This window comes from Nerophis lumbriciformis, linkage group LG14 (assembly GCF_033978685.3).
Source record: "Nerophis lumbriciformis linkage group LG14, RoL_Nlum_v2.1, whole genome shotgun sequence".
In the NCBI taxonomy this organism is placed as follows: domain Eukaryota; kingdom Metazoa; phylum Chordata; class Actinopteri; order Syngnathiformes; family Syngnathidae; genus Nerophis; species Nerophis lumbriciformis.
This window is the reverse complement of record NC_084561.2, coordinates 8,767,854-8,791,323: the sequence shown is the minus strand read 5'-3', so window position 1 is coordinate 8,791,323 and position 23,470 is coordinate 8,767,854. Positions and strand designations below refer to the sequence as shown.

Here is a 23,470-nt window from a genome sequence, read left to right as displayed (position 1 = left end):
AACGATTGAGGTGCAAGGTTGGAGCATTGTAAGGGTATCACTGGTGGTAAGTGGGCTCCACCTGGTGATACACAGGACTAGGGGTGCCACCTCCGATACAGTACCGGTATTGGATCCTGGAATATATATACTTAGACTTTAAAAATGTTCTTCTCCGCCTCTTCATCTTTGTGTCTGCACGGCATCCCCTGCGCTTTTTCCGTAGAACCATAATTAGCCATTGAGTTGTCTTTAGAATGCTGGGATCAGTGGCCAATCCTTGCATGTCCACAGGATTTTAGCAAAGGGAATTCTTCGGACAGAGGGTTTTTTTTTTGTATTATCTTTCTGCTTGATTGTCGTAGTATCCAGATGTAGGTAGAATCAACAAAATCCTAGAATTTACTACCAAACGTTTGAGGTGCAAGGTTGGAGCATGGTAAGGGTACCACTGGTGGTAAGTGGGCTCCACCGGTTGATACACAGGACTCGGGGTGTCTCCTATGATGCAGTACCGGTATTGGATCCTAGAATACATAGACTTAGACTTTAAAAATGTTCTTCTCCGCTCCTTCATTTTGTGCCTGCACGGCATCCCCTGCGCTTTTTCCGTAGAACCATAATTAGCCATTGAGTTGTCTTTAGAATGCTGGGACCACAGACCAATTATTGCATGTCCACAGGATTTTAGCAAAGGGGAGAGGGTTTTTTTTTTTGTATTATCTTTCTGCTTGATATCCGTAGTATCCAGATGTAGGTAGAATCAACAAAATCCTAGAATTGACTTCCGAACTTTTGAGGTGCAAGGTTAGAGCATGGTAAGGGTACCACTGGTGATAAGTGCGTCTCCACCTGGTGATACACAGGACTCAGGATGTCTCCTCCGATACACTACCGGTATTGGATCCTGGAATACTTAGACTTAGACTTTAAAAATGTTCTTCTCCGCTCCCTCAGCTTTGTGCCTGCACGGCATCCCCTGCACTTTTTCCGTAGAACTATAATTAACCATTGAGTTGTCTTTAAAATGCTGGAATCAGTGGCCAATCCTTGCATGTCCACAGGATTTTAGCAAAGGGAATTATTTGGGGTGTGGTTCTTTTTTTGTATTATCTTTCTGCTTGATCGCCGTAGTATCCAGATGTAGGTAGAATCAATAAAATCCTATAATTTACTTACAAACTTTTGAGGGGCATGGTAAGGTTACCACTGGTGGTAAGTGGGCTCCACCTGGTGATACACAGGACTCGGGGTGTCTCCTCCGATACAGTACCGGTATTGGAGCCTGGAGTACTTAGACTTAGACAAACTTTGTTGATCCACAGGGGAAATTATTCCTAAAAACAAAATGTCCTTCTAATTCTCTATGTTTTAGCCTAAAAATCATGGCTTTTGATACTTGCCGCCATCTTAGAAGTATTCTAACTTGCCCTTTGTTATCGTTATCATGCTAACATTTTATGCTAGCATTTTATCAAATGTTTTCGTCAAAATTTAAGCTTTTGATACTTGGAAGTACGCTAACTTTTCCCATTTTCTCTTGCTATCATTAGCATGCAATGTCTTAGGCCAGCACTTTAGCTAATCGTATTTATCTAGTCCTAAAATGTATGCATTTTGATACTTTTCGCTCTCTTAAAAGTATGCTAGCTGTTCCCATTAAATCATGCTAATGTTAGGATGCTAATATTTTAAGCTAATTCTCTATGTTTTAGCCTAAAAATCATGGCTATTGATACTTGCCGCCATTTTAGAAGTATGCTAGCTTTCCCTATGTTATCGTTATCATGCTAACATTTTATGCTAGCATTTTGTCAAACGTTTTCATTCAAACATAAAAATCTTAGCTTTTGATACTTGGAAGTACGCTAACTTTTCCTATGTTCTCATGCTAACATTAGTATGCAATGTTTTATGCCAACATTTGAGCTAATTTTATGAATCTAGTCCTAAAATGTATGCATTTTGATACTTTTCACCTTGTTGCAAGTCTGCTAACTGTTCCCATTATATCATGCTAATGTTAGCATGCTAATATTTTAAGCTAATTCTATATGTTTTAGCCTAAAAATCATGGCTTTTGATACTTGCCGCCATTTTAGAGGTATGCTAACTTTCCCTATGTTATCGTTATCATGCTAACATTTCATGCTAGCATTTTATCAAACGTTTTCATTGAAACATAAAATCTTAGCTTTTGATACTTGGAAGTACGCTAACTTTTCCTATTTTCTTCATTCTATCATTAGCATGCAATGTTTTATGCCAACACTTTAGCTAATTTTATTAATCTAGTCCTAAAATGTATGCATTTTAAAACTTTTCACCTTCTTGCAAGTATGCTAACTGTTCCCATTATATCATGCTAATGTTAGCATGCTAATATTTTAAGCTAATTCTATATGTTTTAGTCTAAAAATCATGGCTTTTGATACTTGCCGCCATTTTAGAAGTTTGCTAACTTTCCCTATGTTATCGTTATCATGCTAACATTTTATGCTAGCATTTTATTTTAAAAAAAATTGTTCCAACCTAAAAATATTCTTGTTTGATACTTGGCTCCATCAGAAGTCTTAGAAATGTTCCCATGTTATCATGCTAGCGTTAGCATGCAATGTTTTATGCTAAATTAGCTAAATTCCGGTATTCAAACCAATCTGATTAATCCCAATTGAAATAGTTTGACAACATTAACACTGGGAAACGTCATCTTGATACCAGCAGGACATGAAAGTAGTCCAAGACGTCGGCCATATCACTCGGCAGCAGCTAACTGAGTCACTTGTCAGCCCAACTGATCATTCGCTCGGCATGTCTTCATCACTCCTCCTCCTGTTCAAAAGGCGCATTCACTCACTCAAGAGTCCACTCTCACCCGTGTCTTAATCCCACGTCTCCCCGTCTTCAGTATTTGTGCTAAGAGGCGACGGACGTCTGGCCCGCCGGTCCGTCCGCTTCATTGCAGTTCCCCTGCGGCTGCTTTTGAAGGTGCTTTCCTTTAATCATTTCTTTAAAAAAAAGTCTTTTTTTCCCCAACCAGGTCACAGATCACATCACTGCTGCTTTCCGACTGAGTGACCATTTAATCAAGCCAATGTCCTTTTTATTTTTTTGCTACTGCTCCTTCAATAGCACCTTTTATTCCTGGTGGACCAGGGTTCAGCCCAATCCCATTCCTGCACCGGGCAACTTGGCAATAAGTCTAAGGGTTTAAGAGCTGGACTGAATGTGCTCGTCTGCGCTTTTCTATGCCTTGAAATCACGATTTGTCCAACAAACCTTGGCAGTGTGGTGTCGTGGTACTCGGACCCAAACCAACGTCCCGACCTGCGGACACAGAAAATCTCTAGGAAGGGTTGTTTTGGTTCTTTGGACACCCCTGATAGGAGATAAACGTCAACCTTTATATATTTTGATAGACCATTTTTAAGAATAGCCACTACTGCCCCAAAGTACCATAAAAAATAATAAACAGAAAGGTCAACAAAATTTAGCAACACGTAGAGAACATGCTAAAAAAGGAAATTGCTAAAACAACCAATCCATGAAATGGTAAAAAAAACTAAACAAACAGGACAAATACAACTAGAAAGTGTCCTCTGAAAACCTTGATGTTAGCTAAAAAGCTAGCATAAAGCGTTAGTATGTTGTAACGGGAATAGTTAGCATACTTGCAAGATAGAGAAAAGTATCAAAATTCACAGTTTTTGGTTGAAATAACTAGAACTAGCTAAAGTGCTAGCGTAAAACATTACCCTGTTAACGCTAGCATGATAAAATGGCAAAAGTTAGCGTGACTCTAAGATGGCGTCAAGTATCAAAAGCCAAGATTCGCTAATGTTAGTATGTGGTAACGGGAATAGTTAGCAAAATTGCAAGATGGAGAAAAGTATAAAAATTTGCAGTTTTTGGTTTAATTAACTAACATTCGCTAAAGTGCTAGTATAAAACATTAATCTGTTAACGCTAGCATGACAAAATGGCAAAAGTTAGCGTAACTCTTAAATGTCGTCAAGTATCAAAAGCCAATATTTGCTAACGTTAGCATGTGGTAATGGTAATAGTTAGCATACTTGCAAGATGGAGAAAAATATCAAAATTCACAGTTTTTGGTTTAAATAACTAGAACTAGCTAAAGTGCTAGTATAAAACATTAATCTGTTAACGCTAGCATGATAAAATGGCAAAAGCTAGCGTAGCTCTAAGATGGCGTCAAGTATCAAAAGCCAAGATTGTTGGGGTTGAGCGAATAAAATGAGCTAAAATACTAGCATAAAATGTTAGCCTGATAACCTTAGCATGGTAACATGGGAAGATTTAGCCTACTTCTAAGATGGCACCGAGTATCTAAAGCCAAGGTTTTTTGGTTTGAACAAATATAATGATGTAAAATACTAGCATAAAATGTTAGCATGATAACATTAGCATGATAACATAGGAAACGTTAGCGTATTTCCAAGATGGTGCCAAATATCGAAAGCCATGATTTTGAGGCTTAAACAAATAAATTTAGCAAAAATTGTATCCTAAAATATTAGCATGCTAACATTAGCAGGTCATAATGGGAACAATCAGCCTACTTGCCAGATGGCAAAAGTTGTCAAAATCCATAAATTTGAGGTTCAATTTATTCAAATTGGCTAAAGTGCTAGCATAAAACATTAGCATGCTGATGCTAGCGCGATAACGTGGCTAAAGTAAGGTGCCAAGTCTCAAAAGTCATGATTTTTAAGTTTAAACAAATAAAATTAGCTAAAATGCTAGCATAAAATGTTAGCCTGATAACCTTAGCATGGTAACATGGGAAGATTTAGCCTACTTCTAAGATGGCACCGAGTATCTAAAGCCAAGATTTTTAGGTTTGAACAAATATAATGATGTAAAATACTAGCATAAAATGTTAACATGATAACATTAGCATGATAACATAGGAAACGTTAGCGTATTTCCAAGATGGCGCCAAATATCGAAAGCCATGATTTTTAGGCTTAAACAAATAAATTTAGCAAAAATTGTATCCTAAAACATTAGCATGCTAACATTAGCAGGTCATAATGGGAACAATCAGCCTACTTGCCATATGGCAAAAGTTGTCAAAATCTATAAATTTGAGGTTCATTTTATTCAAATTGGCTAAAGTGCTAGCATAAAACATTAGCATGCTGATGCTAGCGCGATAACGTAGCTAAAGTAAGGTGCCAAGTCTCAGAAGTCATGATTTTTAAGTTTAAACAAATAAAATTAGCTAAAATGCTAGCATAAAACGTTAGCATGTTAACGTTAGCATGATAACATAGGAAAAGTTATATTACAATTAAGATGGTGCAAAGTATCAAAAGCCATGATTTTTAGGCATAAATTTAATGAAATTGGCAAAAATGCATGCTAGCGTTAGCATGCTAACACAGAAGAAGTTGACATACCTTAATATTATTGTTACAAACACAATTTTGCATACATAAAAGTGTGTTAAACTGGTTGAATAAATAAAAAATTGCATACTTCAAAGATCACAAAATCCATGACTTTAAAGTGAAATATATACCAATTAGCCAATTTTAGCATACAACGTTAGCATGATGAAGTTAGCATACTTTTAAGATGGGGCCAAGTATCAAAGCCATGATTTTTAGGCTTAAACAAATACATTTAGCAAAAACTGTATCCTAAAACATTAGCATGTTAACATTAGCAGGCCATGATGGGAACAGTCAGCCTATTTGCAAGATGGCAAAATTTGTCAAAATCCATAAATTTGAGGTTTAATTTATTCAAATTGGCTAAAGTGCGAAACAGGCTTGTAGGGATGACATGTAGCCTCTGTGTTTTTTCTTGACCTAACGTATATACCGCTCTACCCCGGTATGGAGCACTGTATAACGGATAAACCACAGAAACCTCGACTAAATATATAATATATATGTATTATTAGTAGTAGTATTTATTGTACATACAAATATTGTAAACATTACATGTTATCATATCACATTACAGCATGTATATTAAGATACATCATATCCTCATTACTTGCTTTGTTAGCCACCTCTTACTATCCGTTTTTAACTCTTTAGAATGCAGGGAAAAAAGCATGATGTGTTCTAGTGGATGGTGGCGTGTAAAAGTACAGTTTGATAGTAATGACATCATCATTGTTAGTCACGATATTAAACTTACCAGCGTCATCAAAGCTGTCATTTTTAAGGCATTCCGTTAATTAGATAAGTCAGCTGTTAACGAGGCTGCACTAATTTGCTGGTATTATGTGCTGGCACTTTTTTTTTTTTTGCTTGATATTCGAATGTTTGTTAATCCATCCTGGGCGGGCGCCAGCGGTGTTGTATTGATCTGTTTGCTGCCAATCGATGATATGTGAGGTGTTTTCCCTGCTTATCGGACTGTAATCAGTCAACTGAGGGAAAACTATCACTTTTTGTTACGCCTGATGTTCCAAGGTTAGTCCCTCCTATTTTGTTTTAAATGCATTATGGTTTTTTTTAGTGCATATTAGATGCACCTTTTATCTCCTCCTTTTCCCCAGCAGTGTTTGGCCTCTCCTCTCTTCTTCTCAGCCATTAGGAAGCCAAAGTCCTCGTTCCTCCTGCGACTCCCAGCCATTATTCCCTTATCTCCTGGTGCCCGCCCGGGTGCAAGTGTGAAGTGAAGCGCTAGATGAGACCGTGTAGTCCAGGTTTTGGCATAAACAAAGTAAACAGACGATGCGCCGGGTTTCCAATCAAGACCGAAGCAAGGCTCCTGAAACCAAAAGTGGAGTCGGAAGCGGCTTTGTGTTTTTATTCAGGCGCCAGACGTTGATACACCGTTGATTAAACGTACGTGTCCTTTAAAACTGACTTTGAAGCAAACTTGCAAAATAGTTGTATTTGTACGTTGAGACAATGTTGGTGTCTAACCTTGGATCCACGTTGTTGGTTGGGAAATGACCATAATTCAATGGTCAGAACCTGACATTGAATAAATGTTGTCAAAAAGCATGTTGTTTCAACGTTGTATTTCTGTTGTTGAATATTGGTTGGAAAATGACCGAAATTCAATGGTCAAATCAATGTCAGAACCATGTTGTTTCAACGTTGAATTTGTGTTGTTGAATATTGGTTGGGAAATGACCAAATTTCAATGGTCAAGTCAACGTCGCAAACTGATATTGAATAAACGTTGTCTAAAAAGCATGTTGTTTCAACGTTAGGTTTGTGTTGTAGAATATTAGTTGGTAAATGACCAAAATTCAATGGTCAAATCAACGTCAGAACCCGACGTTTATTAAAAAGCACGTTGTTTCAACGTTGAATTTGTGTTGTTGAATATTGGTTGGAAAATGATCAAAATTCAATGGTCAAATAAATGTCAGAACCTGACATTGAATAAATGTTGTATTTGTGTTGTAGAATATTAGTTGGTAAATGACCGAAATTCAATGGTCAAATCAATGTCAGAACCATGTTGTTTCAACGTTGAATTTGTGTTGTTGAATATTGGTAGGAAATGACCAAATTTCAATGGTCAAGTCAACGTTACAAACTGACATTGAATAAACGTTGTATTTGTGTTGTAGAATATTAGTTGGTAAATGACCAAAATTCAATGGTCAAATCAATGTCAGAACCTGACATTGGATAAACGTCGTCAAAAAGGATGTTGTTTCAACGTTGTATTTGTGTTGTAGAATTTTAGTTGGTAAATGACAAAAATTCAATGGTCAAATCAACGTCAGAACCCGACGTTTATTAAACGTCGTCAAAAAGGATGTTGTTTCAACGTTGAATTTGTGTTGTTGAATATTGGTTGGAAGATGACTAAGATTCAATGGTCAAATCAACATCAGAACCTGACATTGAATAAACATTGTCTAAAAGCATGTTGTTTCAACGTTGAATTTGTGTTGTTGAATATTGGTTGGTAAATGACCAAATTTCAATGGTCAAGTGAACGTCGCAAACTGATATTGAATAAACGTTGTCTAAAAGCATGTTGTTTCAACGTTAGGTTTGTGTTGTATAATATTAGTTGGTAAATGACCAAAATTTAATGGTCAAATCAATGTCAGAACCCGACGTTTATTAAACGTCGTCAAAAAGGATATTGTTTCAACATTGAATTTGTGTTGTTGAATATTGGTTGGAAAATGATCAAAATTCAATGGTCAAATAAATGTCAGAACCTGACATTGAATAAATGTTGTATTTGTGTTGTAGAATATTAGTTGGTAAATGACCGAAATTCAATGGTCAAATCAATGTCAGAACCATGTTGTTTCAACGTTGAATTTGTGTTGTTGAATATTGGTAGGAAATGACCAAATATCAATGGTCAAGTCAACGTTACAAACTGACATTGAATAAACGTTGTATTTGTGTTGTAGAATATTGGTTGGTAAATGACCAAAATTCAATGGTCAAATAAATGTCATAACCTGACATTGAATAAACGTTGTCAAAAAGCATGTTGTTTCAACGTTGAATTTGTGTTGTTGAATATTGGTTGGGAAATGACCAAATTTCAATGGTCAAGTCAACGTCGCAAACTGATATTGAATAAACGTTGTCTAAAAAGCATGTTGTTTCAACGTTAGGTTTGTGTTGTAGAATATTGGTTGGAAAATGACCAAATTCAATGGTCACATCAACGTCAGAACCTGACATTGAATAAACGTCGACAAAAAGCATGTTTATTCAACGTTGAATTTGTGTTGTTGAATATTAGTTGGAAAATGACCAAAATTCAATGGTCAAATAAATGTCAGAACCTGACATTGAATAATTGTTGTATTTGTTTTGTAGAATATTAGTTGGTAAATGACCAAAATTCAATGGTCAAATCAATGTCAGAACCATGTTGTTTCAACGTTGAATTTGTGTTGTGGAATATTGGTTGGGAAATGACCAAATGTCAATGGTCAAGTCAACGTCGCAAACTGATATTGAATAAACGTTGTCTAAAAAGCATGTTGTTTCAACGTTAGGTTTGTGTTGTAGAATATTAGTTGGTAAATGACCAAAACTAAATGGTCAAATCAATGTCAGAATGGTTAGTGGTTTGTGAAACATTTTAGTGTGCTTGTGAAACATGTTTTGCAGTTTGTGGAACATTTTAGTGTCTTTGTGGAAAGTTTTAGTGTGTTTGTGAAACATTTTAATATGTTAGTGGAACATTTTTTGGAGTTTGTGAAACATTTTAGTGTGTTTGTGGAAAGTTTTATTGTGTTTGTGAAACATTTTAATATGTTTGTGGAACATTTTTTGGAGTTTGTGAAACATTTTAATGTGTTTGTGGAAAAAAAATTTGGAGTTTGTGAAACATTTTAGTGTCTTTGTGGAAAGTTTTAGTGTGTTTGTGAAACATTTTAATATGTTTGTGGAACATTTTTTGGAGTTTGTGAAACATTTTTTGCAGTTTGTGAAACATTCCCTGTGTTTGTGGAACAATTTCGTGTGTTTGTGGAACATTTTATTTTTTTCGGGAACATTTTTTTGGAGGTTTGTGAAACATTTTTGTGTGTTTGTGAAACATTTTTGTGTGTTTGTGAAACATTTTTTTGCAGTTTGTGGAACATTTTAGTGTGTTTGTGGAACATTTCCATATGTTTGCGGAACATTTTATTGTGTTTGTGGAACATTTCTTTGGAGGTTGGTGAAACATTTTTGTGTGTTTGTGAAACATTTCCGTGTGTTTGTGGAACATAGTTTTTGAGTTTGTGAAACATTTTTGTGTGTTTGTGAAACATTTTTGTCTGTTTGTGAAACAGTTATGTATTTTTTGGAGTTTGTTGAACATTTTTTTTTCAGTTTGTGAAACATTTTAGTGTGTTTGGGGGACATTTTTGTGTGCTTGTGAAACATGTTTTGCAGTTTATGGAACATTTTAGTGTGTTTGTGGAACATTTTAGTGTGTTTGTGAAACATTGTTTGCAGTTTGTGGAACATTTTAGTGTGTTTGTGAAACATTTTTTGCAGTTTTTGGAACATTTTAGTGTGTTTGTGGAACATTTTAGTGTGTTTGTGAAACATTTTTTGTAGTTTGTAGAACATTTTAGTGTATTTGTGGAACATTTTAGTGTGTTTGTGAAACATTTTTTGCAGTTTGTGGAACATTTTAGTGTGTTTGTGGAACATTTTAGTGTGTTTGTGAAACATTTTTTGCAGTTTGTGGAACATTTTAGTGTGTTTGTGGAACATTTTAGTGTGTTTGTTGAACATTTTTTTTCAGTTTGTGAAACATTTTAGTGTGCTTGTGAAACATTTTTTGCAGTTTATGGAACATTTTAGTGTGTTTGTGGAACATTTTAGTGTGTTTGTGAAACATTTTTTGCAGTTTGTGGAACATTTTAGTGTGTTTGTGGAACATTTTAGTGTGTTTGTGAAACATTTTTTGCAGTTTGTGGAACATTTTAGTGTGTATGTGGAACATTTTAGTGTGTTTGTGAAACATTTTTTGCAGTTTGTGGAATATTTTAGTGTGTTTGTGGAACATGTTTTTGAGTTTGTGAAACAGTTATGTATGTTTTTTGGAGTTTGTTGAACATTTTTTTTCAGTTTGTGAAACATTTTAGTGTGTTTGGGGAACATTTTTTTGTGCTTGTGAAACATGTTTTGCAGTTTATGGAACATTTTAGTGTGTCTGTGGAAGATTTTAGTGTGTTTGTGAAACATTTTTTGCAGTTTGTGGAACATTTTAGTGTGTTTGTGGAACATTTTAGTGTGTTTGTGAAACATTTTTTGCAGTTTGTGGAACATTTTAGTGTGTTTGTGGAACATTTGAGTGTGTTTGTGAAACACTTTTTGCAGTTTATGGAACATTTTAGTGTGTTTGTGGAACATGTTTTGGAGTTTGTGAAACATTTCTTTTTCAGTTTGTGAAACATTTTAGTGTGCTTGTGGAACATTTTTTGCAGTTTGTGGAACATTTTAGTGTGTTTGTGGAACATTTCCGTGTGTTTGTGGAACATTTTATTGTGTTTGTGGAACATTTTTTGGAGTTTGTGAAACATTTTTTGCAGTTTGTGAAACATTCCGTGTGTTTTTGGAGGGCTCTTGTAAACTCTCCCAACTAATGGTCATCTTCCACGCCGTGCTGGAAGACGGAAAAGGACAGGGTTGCAAAGAGAATGATTGCTCCTCCTCAGGGCCACCTGACATTCACAGATTTAGTTCTTTGCTGATCCAGCAAGGCTCCGAGGTCAGGACCCCCAACAACAACACTGACCCATGACATCGGGCCTTTGCTGATTCAGCGCAGCTGTCAGGGATGAGACCCCGTATCCTTCAGCCAAAACAGAACAAGTCTTTGTCTCCTTCCCATCTTTTCTGCTCTTATTCTGCCTGGATCAGAGCGCCTTGTGACGAGCGTGCGGATAAAAAGATGGCGAGGATGCGGCCTGCCAGCGCTAACCGCCCCCTCGCACCCCTTTCCCCGAGTCCCCTTCATCAGATCATCCGTGCCTGAAGTGACACGCGGGCCTCCAGAGTGTCCGCGGCGATAAAGACGCCCGCCACTTTGCCCGCTTTAATTGGCGCTTCTGCTGCTGATGTGCGAGCAGCTGCAGAATGGAGAAGGGCAGATCCATCATCCGGCCCCTCCGCACGCCGCCCGGGGTCAAATGGCAGCAGTTACGGTGGCGGGGAAAGCCCCAAAGCTCCTGTTTATTTATGACGCCGTCGCTCTCCTCTCACATCTGCATATTCACAGCTGGGTTGCAAAATGACGGAAGGAGGAGAGACGGGGCTCATCTGGAGGCGGGGCTAAGAGAAATGACCAGCGAGGGGATATTAGTCTGCGTGTGCCCTTTTAGACACGCAGGAACACATCCATTATACTTTTCAAAATGACTCATTTTTAACTCCCAGCGGCTTTGTTGCATCCATCCAAGAGATGTTTTTTTTTTCTTTTTCTAATAATGCAGACTCCTTCAGAAAATAGCAACAAATAATTCTAAACCAGTGTTTGTCAACCACTGTGCCGCGGCACACTAGTGTACCGTGAGATATCGTTTGGCTGCTAATAAAGGCGACAGGTGATTAGATAAAAAGGCCCACCTGGGTCATCCACTCACCTGTCGCTGTCGTCTAGGCCGGTCCTGGCAGACCCCGTTCCGCGGCAGGCCCGCAGGCCACGCCTCCCTCCACGCTTACTATTATTATATGTTATCAAACTTGTGATGCACGAAAGTATTTTTTTTTTCCTCAGTGGATTTATTGTCTAAAAACAAGTTATTGTGTCTCACTGTAATATGACTAATCAGTGACTTGTATTAAGTTTTTTTTAGATAGTTTGACCAGAAATTAGGAATGTATACTTGTGAGTTTTTCCAATGTTGATATTTTTCATTTTCCAAACCAATTGAATATATATAATTTTTTTAACCTTTAGGGCTCCCCTCAAGGTGATTAGATAAAAAGGCCCACCTGGGTCATCCACTCACCTGTCGCTGTCGTCTAGGCCGGTCCTGGCAGACCCCGTTCCGCGGCAGGCCCGCAGGCCACGCCTCCCTCCACACTTACCATTATTATATGTTATCAAACTTGTGATGCACAAAAGTATTTTTTTTTTCCTCAATGGATTTATTGTCTAAAAACAATCTAATTGTGACTAATCAGTGACTTGTATTAAGTTTGTTTAGATAGTTTGACCAGAAATTAGGAATGTATACTTGTGAGTTTTTCCAATGTTGATATTTTTAATTTTCCAAACCAATTAAATATATATAATTTTTTAACCTTTAGGGCTCCCCTCAAGTTTGATCCTAGGCACCCAGAAAGGTCTTAGTCATGAAAATAAAAAAATAAAAAAAAGTCACATATTAAATATCAAGATCTAATTCAGGTCTATCTCTCAATATGAAGTGTTTTTTTTAATGTGTTATGCCTTTTTTTTATTTTTTTTATTTTTTTTTACCAAAAATTATTTAAAAGTGAAATTTTTTATGTGAAGTATTTGGAGCCTTGACTAGGTCACTAATTCATAACAACGTTGATTCTGATTAATTTTATATTTTTTTCACAGACATTTAAAATAAAAAATCCCACTCAAATTCTTGGAAATCCAAGTTTTATGTATACATATTTCTTTTTTACTTTCAACATTTTAACTCTCTAGAATTACCCCAAATCTATCTGTCGATCATACACGTTTTTTAAATTATTTGTTCATGTTTTTTTACTATAACCTCATTGTCAAACACACAAAATACGCAGTATTTTCCTAAAAAAAACATATTTCAAAGTGTATTTCTTTATGTGAAGTAATTGGAGCCCTAATTAGATCAATAATGCATAACAGCATTGATTCTGATTAATTATATTCTTTTGAGCAGAGACATTTAAAATCCAATTTTTTTTTACTTTCAACATGTTAAGCCTCAAGATTAACGTCAGATCTATCTGTCGATAATACACGTTTTTTAAATTATTTTTTCATGTTTTTGTTTTTATAACCTCATTAGCAAACACACAAAATATGCAATATTTCCCCCCCCCCCAAAAAATGTCAAAGTGTATTTTTTTATTTGAAGTAATTGGAGCCCTGAATAGGTCAATAATGCATAACAACATTGATTTTGATTTATTATTATATGGGAAAATTACTGCATGGCAGCTTTGTGTTAAAAAAAAAAAAAAAAAGCTGCGGGCCCCAAATGGGCCCCGGGCCGCAATTTTAAAATCCCTGGATAAGCTGATAGCCGTGGAAATAACACGTAGACGTCAGCGCCGTCAAAAGTTGATCTTTATTTCACCAGCCAGCATGGGTCCTTGCTGGATTTGCAAATGAATGCAAATGCAGGCTTTCTCCCCAGACAGCTTTTTTTTGAAAGCCTGTAATTATAAGCGAAGCTTGTGAAAATTTGGAGACGTGATATTCCGTAATGAGTTGCAATGAGGAACTATTTCATGGACTTATGTGCCTCGGTCGGCTTTCATTTCTGTCAGTCAGGCGTTTTGCGGCCCTCAACTAGATTTTGTTTTGTTTGCCCCATTTTGGTCTTTCACGAGGAGCTGAATTTTGCCCGTCATTCACAATCCTTATGAAGGACAAGAACACATGTTTTTTTTTTTTTTTATGCATTGTAAATCATAAATAAACATTAGCAAAAGTCAGCTAACATTGGAGCGAATGAGAGTCGCTTTTTTCCGCCTATAAAGCGCTCTAAAAAACAACCTAAAACCGCCATTAAGGTTTTATATACACACAATAAGTATATATATATATATATATATATATATATATATATATGTAAAATAGTAACAGGCACTTTCATAATAACATGTAATATTGACGTATACATCGGCATATACATTTCACAGATGCATCACAACAATCGCTTTTCCTTCAACAACAAGACTACTAAACATGGCAGACTTCATGAGAGACAACAAAGACTACTTTGGGACAAATGATGATCCAGAACATTAAATTTTTGAGCCTGAATATACAGAGGATGAGCTACAAGATTTAGAATCAGATTTAAGTTTTAGTGAAACACTAAGCATCATGTACCATGTTCTGTACCATTAATTGATTTACGTGGACCCCGACTTAAACAAGTTGAAAAACGTATTTGGGTGTTACCATTTAGTGGTCAATTGTATGAAATATGTACTGTACTGTGCAATCTACTAATAAAAGTTTCAATCAATCAATCAATCATTCAATCAATCAATCAATCAATGCAGTTTGTGAAACATTTTAGTGTGTTTGTGGAAAATTTATTGGAGTTGGAGAAACATTTTTGTGTTTGTGGAAATTTTTTTTGGAGTTTGTGAAACATTTTTGTGTGCTTCTGGAAAACTTTTTTGTAGTTTCTGAAAATTTGTTGCATGTTTGTGGAACATTTTGGGGAATTTGTGAAACATTTTTGCGTGTTTGTGGAACAGTGTTTGTAGTTTGTGAAACATTTTAGCGTTTGTGAAAATGTTTTTGGAATGTGTGAAACATATAAGTGTGTTTGTGGACAATTTTTTGGAGTTTATGAAACATTTTAGTGTGTTTGTGGAACATTTTTCGGAGTTTGAGAAACATTTTTGTGTGCTTTGTGAAAATTTTTTGCATGTTTGTGGAACATTTCTGGGAATTTGTGAAACATTTTTGCGTGTTTGTGGAACATTCGTTGTAGTTTGTGAAACATTTTAGCGTTTGTGAACAAAATGTTGGAGTGTGTGAAACATTTTAGTGTGTTTGTGGAACATCTTTTGGACTTTGTGAAACATTTATGCGTGTTTGTGGTACAATTTTTTTGGACTTTGTGAAATAATGTTGCTTGTTTGTGGAACATTTTTTGGAGTTTGTGAAACATTTTAGTGTGTTTGTGGAACATGTTTTGGAGTTTGTGAAAAATGTTTGCATGTTTGTGGAACATTTTTGGGAATTTGTGAAACATTTTTGCGTGTTTGTGGAACATTCTTTGCAGTTTGTGAAACATTTTAGCGTTTGTGAACTTTTTTTGGAGTGTGTGAAACATTTTAGTGTGTTTGTGGAACATCTTTTGGAGTTTGTGAAACATTTTAGTTTGTTTGTGGAACAATTTTTTGGAGTTTGAGAAACATTTGTGTGTGCTTGTGGAAAATGTTTTGTAGTTTCTGAAAATTTTTTGCATGTTTGTGGAACATTTTGGGGAATTTGTGAAACATTTTTGCGTGTTTGTGGAACAGTCTTTGGAGTTTGTGAAACATTTTAGCATTTGTGAAAATGTTTTTGGAATGTGTGAAACATATAAGTGTGTTTGTGGAAATTTTTTTGGAGTTTATGAAACATTTTAGTGTGTTTGTGGAACATTTTTTGGAGTTTGAGAAACATTTTTGTGTGCTTTGTGAACATTTGTTGCATGTTTGTGGAACATTTCTGGGAATTTGTGAAACATTTTTGCGTGTTTTTGGAACATTCGTTGTAGTTTGTGGAACATTTTAGCGTTTGTGAACAAAATGTTGGAGTGTGTGAAACATTTTAGTGTGTTTGTGGAACATCTTTTGGACTTTGTGAAACATTTATGCGTGTTTGTGGTACAATTTTTTTGGACTTTGTGAAATAATGTTGCTTGTTTGTGGAACATTTTTTGGAGTTTGTGAAACATTTTAGTGTGTTTGTGGAACATGTTTTAGAATTTGAGAAATATTTTTGTGTTTCTGGAACAATTTTTTTGGAGTTTGTGAAACATTTTTGTGTGCTTTTGAAAAAAAATTTGAGCTTGTGAAAAAATGTTGCATATTTGTGGAACATTTTTGGGAATTTGTGAAACATTTTTGCGTGTTTGTGGAACATTCTTTGTAGATTGTGAAGCATTTTAGCATTTGTGAACATTTTTTTGGAGTGCATGAAACATTTTAGTGTGTTTGTGGAACATTTTTGGAGTTTGAGAAACATTTTTGTGTTTCTGGAACAATTTTTTGGAGTTTATGAAACATTTTTGTGTGCTTGTGGAACATTTTGGGGAGTTTGTGGAACATTTTGGGGAGTTTGTGAAAAATGTTTGCATGTTTGTGGAACATTTTTGGGAGTTTGTAAAACATTTTTGCGTGTTTGTGGAACATTTTTGCGTGTTTGTGGAACATTTTAGCGTTTGTGGAACATTTTTTGTAGTTTGTGAAACATTTTAGTGTGTTTGTGGAACATCTGTTGGAGTTTGTGAAACATTTATGCGTGTTTGTGGAACAATTTTTTTGGACTTTGTGAAATAATGTTGCTTGTTTGTAGAACATTTTTTGGAGTTTGTGAAACATTTTAGTGTGTTTGTGGAACATGTTTTGGAGTTTGAGAAATATTTTTGTGTTTCTGGAACAATTTTTTTGGAGTTTGTGAAACATTTTTGTGTGCTTTTGAAAAAAAATTTGAGCTTGTGAAAAAATGTTGCATATTTGTGGAACATTTTTGGAAATTTGTGAAACATTTTTGCGTGTTTGTGGAACATTCTTTGTAGATTGTGAAACATTTTAGCATTTGTGAACAAAATGTTGGAGTGTGTGAAACATTTTAGTGTGTTTGTGGAACATCTTTTGGACTTTGTGAAACATTTATGCGTGTTTGTGGTACAATTTTTTTGGACTTTGTGAAATAATGTTGCTTGTTTGTGGAACATTTTTTGGAGTTTGTGAAACATTTTAGTGTGTTTGTGGAACATGTTTTAGAATTTGAGAAATATTTTTGTGTTTCTGTAACAATTTTTTTGGAGTTTGTGAAACATTTTTGTGTGCTTTTGAAAAAAAATTTGAGTTTGTGAAAAAATGTTGCATATTTGTGGAACATTTTTGGGAATTTGTGAAACATTTTTGCGTGTTTGTGGAACATTCTTTGTAGATTGTGAAACATTTTAACATTTGTGAACATTTTTTTGGAGCGCATGAAACATTTTAGTGTGTTTGTGGAACATTTTTGGAGTTTGAGAAACATTTTTGTGTTTCTGGAACAATTTTTTGGAGTTTATGAAACATTTTTGTGTGCTTGTGGAACATTTTGGGGAGTTTGTGAAAAATGTTTGCATGTTTGTGGAACATTTTTGGGAGTTTGTAAAACATTTTTGCGTGTTTGTGGAACATTTTTGCGTGTTTGTGGAACATTTTAGCGTTTGTGGAACATTTTTTGTAGTTTGTGAAACATTTTAGTGTGTTTGTGGAACATCTGTTGGAGTTTGTGAAACATTTTTGCGTGTTTGTGGAACAATTTTTTTGGACTTTGTGAAATAATGTTGTTTGTTTGTAGAACATTTTTTGGAGTTTGTGAAACATTTTAGTGTGTTTGTGGAACATGTTTTGGAGTTTGAGAAATATTTTTGTGTTTCTGGAACAATTTTTTTGGAGTTTGTGAAACATTTTTGTGTGCTTTTGAAAAAAAAATTGAGCTTGTGAAAAAATGTTGCATATTTGTGGAACATTTTTGGGTGTTTGTGGAACGTTCTTTGTAGGTTGTGAAACATTTTAGCGTTTGTGAACATTTTTTTGGAGTGCGTGAAACATTTTAGTGTGTTTGTGGAACATTTTTTGGAGTTTGAGAAACATTTTTGTGTTTGTGGAACAATTTTTTGGAGTTTGTGAAACATTTTTGTGTGCTTGTGGAACATTTTGGGGAGTTTGTGAAAAATGTTTGCATGTTTGTGGAACATTTTGGGGAGTTCGTAAAACATTTTTGCGTGTTTGTGGAACATTTTAGCGTGTTTGTGGAACAATTTTTTGGGACTTTGTGAAATAATGTTGCTTGTTTGTAGAAATTTTTTTGGAGTTTGTAAAACATTTTAGTGTGTTTGTGGAACATGTTTTGGAGTTTGAGAAATATTTTTGTGTTTCTGGAACAATTTTTTTGGAGTTTGTGAAACATTTTTGTGTGCTTTTGGAAAAAAAATTTGAGTTTGTGAAAAAATGTTGCATGTTTGTGGAACATTTTTAGGAATTTATTAAACTTTTTTGCGTGTTTGTGGAACATTCTTTGTAGTTTGTGAAACATTTTAGCGTTTGTGAACATTTTTTTGGAGTGCGTGAAACATTTTAGTGTGTTTGTGGAACATTTTTTGGAGTTTGAGAAACATTTTTGTGTTTCTGGAACAATTTTTTGGAGTTTGTGAAACTTTTTTGTGTGCTTGTGGAACATTTTGGGGAGTTTGTGAAAAATGTTTGCATGTTTGTGGAACATTTTTGGGAGTTTGTAAAACATTTTTGCGGGTTTGTGGAACATTTTAGCGTGTTTGTGGAACATGTTTTGGAGTTTGAGAAATATTTTTGTGTTTCTGGAACAATTTTTTTGGAGTTTGTGAAACATTTTTGTGTGCTTTTGGAAAAAAAAATTAGTTTGTGAAAAAATGTTGCATGTTTGTGGAACATTTTTAGGAATTTATGAAACATTTTTGCGTGTTTGTGGAACATTCTTTGTAGATTGTGTAACATTTTAGCGTTTGTGAACATTTTTTCGGAGTGTGTGAAACATTTTAGTGTGTTTGTGGAACATCTTTTGGAATTTGTGAAACATTTTTGCGTGTTTGTGGAACATTTGTTGGAGTTTGTGAAACATTTTAGTGTGTTTGTGGAACATTTTTTTGAGTTTGAGAAACATTTTTGTGTTTCTGGAACAATTTTTTGGAGTTTGTGAAATATTATTGTGTGCTTGTAGAACATTTTGGGGAGTTTGTGAAATAATGTTGCTTGTTTGTGGAACCTTTTTTGGAGTTTGTGAAACATTTTAGTGTGTTTGTGGAAAATGTTTTGGAGTTTGTGAAACATTTTAGTGTTTGTTGAACAATTTTTTGAACTTTGTGAAATAATGTTGCTTGTTTGTGGAACATTTTTTGGAGTTTGTGAAACATTTTTGCGTGTTTGTGGAACATTTGTTGGAGTTTGTGAAACATTTTAGTGTGTTCGTGGAACATGTTTTAGAATTTGAGAAATATTTTTGTGTTTCTGGAACAATTTTTTTGGAGTTTGTGAAACATTTTTGTGTGCTTTTGAAAAAAAATTTGAGCTTGTGAAAAAATGTTGCATATTTGTGGAACATTTTTGGGAATTTGTGAAACATTTTTGCGTGTTTGTGGAACATTCTTTGTAGATTGTGAAACATTTTAGCATTTGTGAACATTTTTTTGGAGTGCATGAAACATTTTAGTGTGTTTGTGGAACACGTTTTGGAGTTTGAGAAATATTTTAGTGTGTTCGTGGAACATGTTTTGGAGTTTGAGAAATATTGTTGTGTTTCTGAAACAATTTTTTGGAGTTTGTGAAAAATGTTTGCATGTTCGTGGAACATTTTTGGGAATTTGTGAAACATTTTTGCGTGTTTGTGGAACATTCTTTGCAGTTTGTGAAACATTTTAGCGTTTGTGAACATTTTTTCGGAGTGTGTGAAACATTTTAGTGTGTTTGTGGAACATCTTTTGGAATTTGTGAAACATTTTTGCGTGTTTGTGGAACATTTGTTGGAGTTTGTGAAACATTTTAGTGTGTTTGTGGAACATTTTTTGGAGTTTGAGAAACATTGTTGTGTGCTTGTAGAACATTTTGGGGAGTTTGTGAAATAATGTTGCTTGTTTGTGGAACCTTTTTTGGAGTTTGTGAAACATTTTAGTGTGTTTGTGGAAAATGTTTTGGAGTTTGTGAAACATTTTAGTGTTTGTGGAACAATTTTTTGGACTTTGTGAAATAATGTTGCTTGTTTGTGGAACATTTTTTGGAGTTTGTGAAACATTTTAGTGTGTTTGTGGAACACGTTTTGGAGTTTGAGAAATATTTTAGTGTGTTCGTGGAACATGTTTTGGAGTTTGAGAAATATTGTTGTGTTTCTGAAACAATTTTTTGGAGTTTGTGAAAAATGTTTGTATGTTCGTGGAACATTTTGGGGAATTTGTGAAACATTTTTGCGTGTTTGTGGAACATTCTTTGCAGTTTGTGAAACATTTTAGCGTTTGTGAACATTTTTTTGGAGTGTGTGAAACATTTTAGTGTGTTTGTGGAACATCTTTTGCAGTTTGTGAAACATTTTTGCGTGTTTGTGGAACATTTGTTGGAGTTTGTGAAACATTTTAGTGTGTTTGTGGAACATTTTTTGGAGTTTGAGAAACATTTTTGTGATTCTGGAACAATTTTTTGGAATTTGTGAAACATTGTTGTGTGCTTGTAGAACATTTTGGGGAGTTAAAGAAAAATGTTTGCGGAACATTTTTGGGAGTTTGTAAAACATGTTTGCGTGTTTGTGGAACGTTTTAGCGTTTGTGAAACATTTTTTGGAGTTTGTGAAACATTTTAGTGTGTTTGTGGAACAATTTTTTTGGAGTTTGTGAAATAATGTTGCTTGTTTGTGGAACCTTTTTTGGAGTTTGTGAAACATTTTAGTGTGTTTGTGGAAAATGTTTTGGAGTTTGTGAAACATTTTAGTGTGTTTGTGGAAATGTTTTTGGAGTTTGTGAAACATTTTTGTGTGCTTGTGGAAAATTTTTTGGAGTTTGTGATACAAGTTTGAGAATCAGATTTCAGTTTTAGTGAAACACTAAGTATCAAGTAGCAGTAATGCTAAGTGCTGAACAAGAAATACAAACTACGAACAACATAGATCACTTACCGTACAATGTCTGCTCTCACTGCCACGCCAACTGATGGGATGTTTATATCTTCCTGTTTAAATGGAGAATTAATCATAATCCTCACACAGGTAAAAAGTGGGCGCAAAGGAGCATCTGTTCATGTCTTTCTTGCCATCTGCATGTCGAAGTTGAATGTCAAAGTTGACCAACTTCTTGGTGTATGGCTTCATCCTTCTACTATCCAGGTGAGAGTAGGGTTGCCCCGATACCAAACTGTATGTTAATACTTTTCGATACTTTTTGATACTATATGTATTTAACATTTAGTCATCTAGGGTAAGGCAATGTTTCCCATGCTGACCTAACAACGAGGCAACATTTACACATTAGAGATGTTGAAGTGTGATGATAATATTTCATCGTCTCTCCTTTACTAACAATTTTTACTATAGATTGCTCTCAGCAGTTCACAAATGCTCTTAGCTCTTTATGTGTCGGAACATAAATGAATGTTTATGATGGACAAACACTTTTCAGGTGTAAAACACACATAGCGAATGTCTGCAACTTGTGGACAATAAGGAAGCCTTTGGTGGTGTTTCTTTCTGTACTTATAATAAAGTATTATGGTACTTGTATTAGTTATAATAGATTAAAAGAGTACAGTGATTTGACAATTATATCTAAGTATGCGCTTTTATTCCTATATATTGTCTACTTTTGGGTTTTATAAAATGAGTAAAAAATCAATACAGTATTTGTTTTCCAATTTAGGTGGACATCCTGTGCTTGGGGTTAAGGTCGCAAGGAACACCTAAATCGTTCATAATAAATTTATAAAATCACCCTAGTCTAAAAACATAACTAAAAAAAATATTTCATGAATTTAAACATTTTAGGATGCAAAAAAAATCATTAAAAAGCTTTCGGAACCCTGAATTGGATTAGATTTTGCAGATTGTGTAATCAATACTGTGTTTTGGTTTCCTTGTTCTCCAGTGCTTTTATTTTCTTAAGTTCCTCTTGCTTTTTGGCATGTTAAGCCGCACCTTTACCTGTGCTAAGAGCGCTGGTTCCTCACCTGTTTCTGATCAGGAGGCACACCTGGCTGTGATTGCCAATCAGGAGGGTTCACTGCGCCTTGCTCTTTTTCCTGCAAGTTGTCTGTTTCTTTGCTGCCGTCTGCTTCAAACCAGTAAGTTTTTTACTGCTGTTGTCTGGGCTTTTATTTGCAAACAGGATGTGCTGACTTACTGGCAGATATTTGGTCTAATAACAAATGCATTTCAACTCAAAAGTATGCATTTTAAAAGAAAGGGCAGCAGTAGATCAGTAGGTAGTAGTGATGGGTTGATGAGGCGTCATGAAGCGTTTCGACACATTGCAAAACTGTATTGATACTGTGTCGATACTGTGTCACTAAATACTGACATCTGCTGGACATTAAAAATCCCTACAGGCAACCTATGGACCGACTCAACTGACACTGATTTTATGCCCTAGTACAGGGGTCACCAACCTTTTTGAAACCAAAAACTACTTCTTGGGTACTGATTAATGCGAAGGGCTACCAGTTTGATACACACTTAAATAAATAAATATATTGTCATTTGTAAGTTACACGTAAGTGTGAGTTAAACAAGAATACCTAAATAAATAAATTTATATATATAAAAAAAAGGGTATTTCTGTCTGTCATTCCGTCGTACTTTTTTTTTTTTCCTTTTACGGAAGGTTTTTTGTAGAGAATAAATGATGAAAAAAACACTTAATTGAACGGTTTAAAAGAGGAGAAAACACGAAAAAAATTCAAATACAATTTTGAAACATAGTTTATCTTCAATTTCGACTCTTTAAAATTCAAAATTCAACCGACAAAAAGAAGAGAAAAACTAGCTAATTTGAATCTTTTTGAAAAAATTAAAAAAATAATTTATGGAACATCATTAGTAATTTTTCCTGATTAAGATACATTTTAGAATTTTGATGACATGTTTTAAATTGGTTAAAATCCAATCTGCACTTTGTTAGAATATTTAACAAATTGGACCAAGCTATATTTCTAACAAAGACAAATCAGTATTTCTTCTAGATTTTCCAGAACAACAATTTTAAAATAATTTAAAAATACTTTGAAATAAGATTTAAATTTGATTCTACAGATTTTCTAGATTTGCCAGAATAATTTTTTTGAATTTTAATCATAGTAAGTTTGAAGAAATTTTTCACAAATATTCTTCGTCGAAAAACCAGAAGCTAAAATATTTATTATTATTTACAATAATAATTTTTTTTTTTTTACTTGAACATTGATTTAAATTGTCAGGAAAGAAGAGGAAGAAATTTAAAAGGTAAAAAGGTGTATTTGTTTAAAAATCCTAAAATCATTTTTAAGGTTGTATTTTTTCTCTAAAATTGTATTTCTAAAAGTAATAAGAAGCAAAGTAAAAAATAAATGAATTTATTTAAACAAGTGAAGACCCATCCATCCATCCA

The 23,470-nt window shown here is 34.6% G+C and overlaps 1 protein-coding gene and 1 long non-coding RNA gene across 2 annotated transcripts in view; both read left to right on the top strand.

The window, feature by feature from the left end:
* The window catches only part of agbl4 (AGBL carboxypeptidase 4), a 1,010,561-nt gene that overhangs the window by 343,865 nt on the left and 643,226 nt on the right, over window positions 1-23,470 (top strand). The window lies entirely within an intron of this gene.
* Window positions 22,023-23,470, top strand: part of LOC140679392 (uncharacterized) — a 41,466-nt gene continuing 40,018 nt past the window's right edge. The window contains exon 1 of the long non-coding RNA XR_012050806.1: window positions 22,023-22,169. This is a non-coding gene — a long non-coding RNA (uncharacterized lncRNA). The remainder of the gene's footprint in view (window positions 22,170-23,470) is intronic.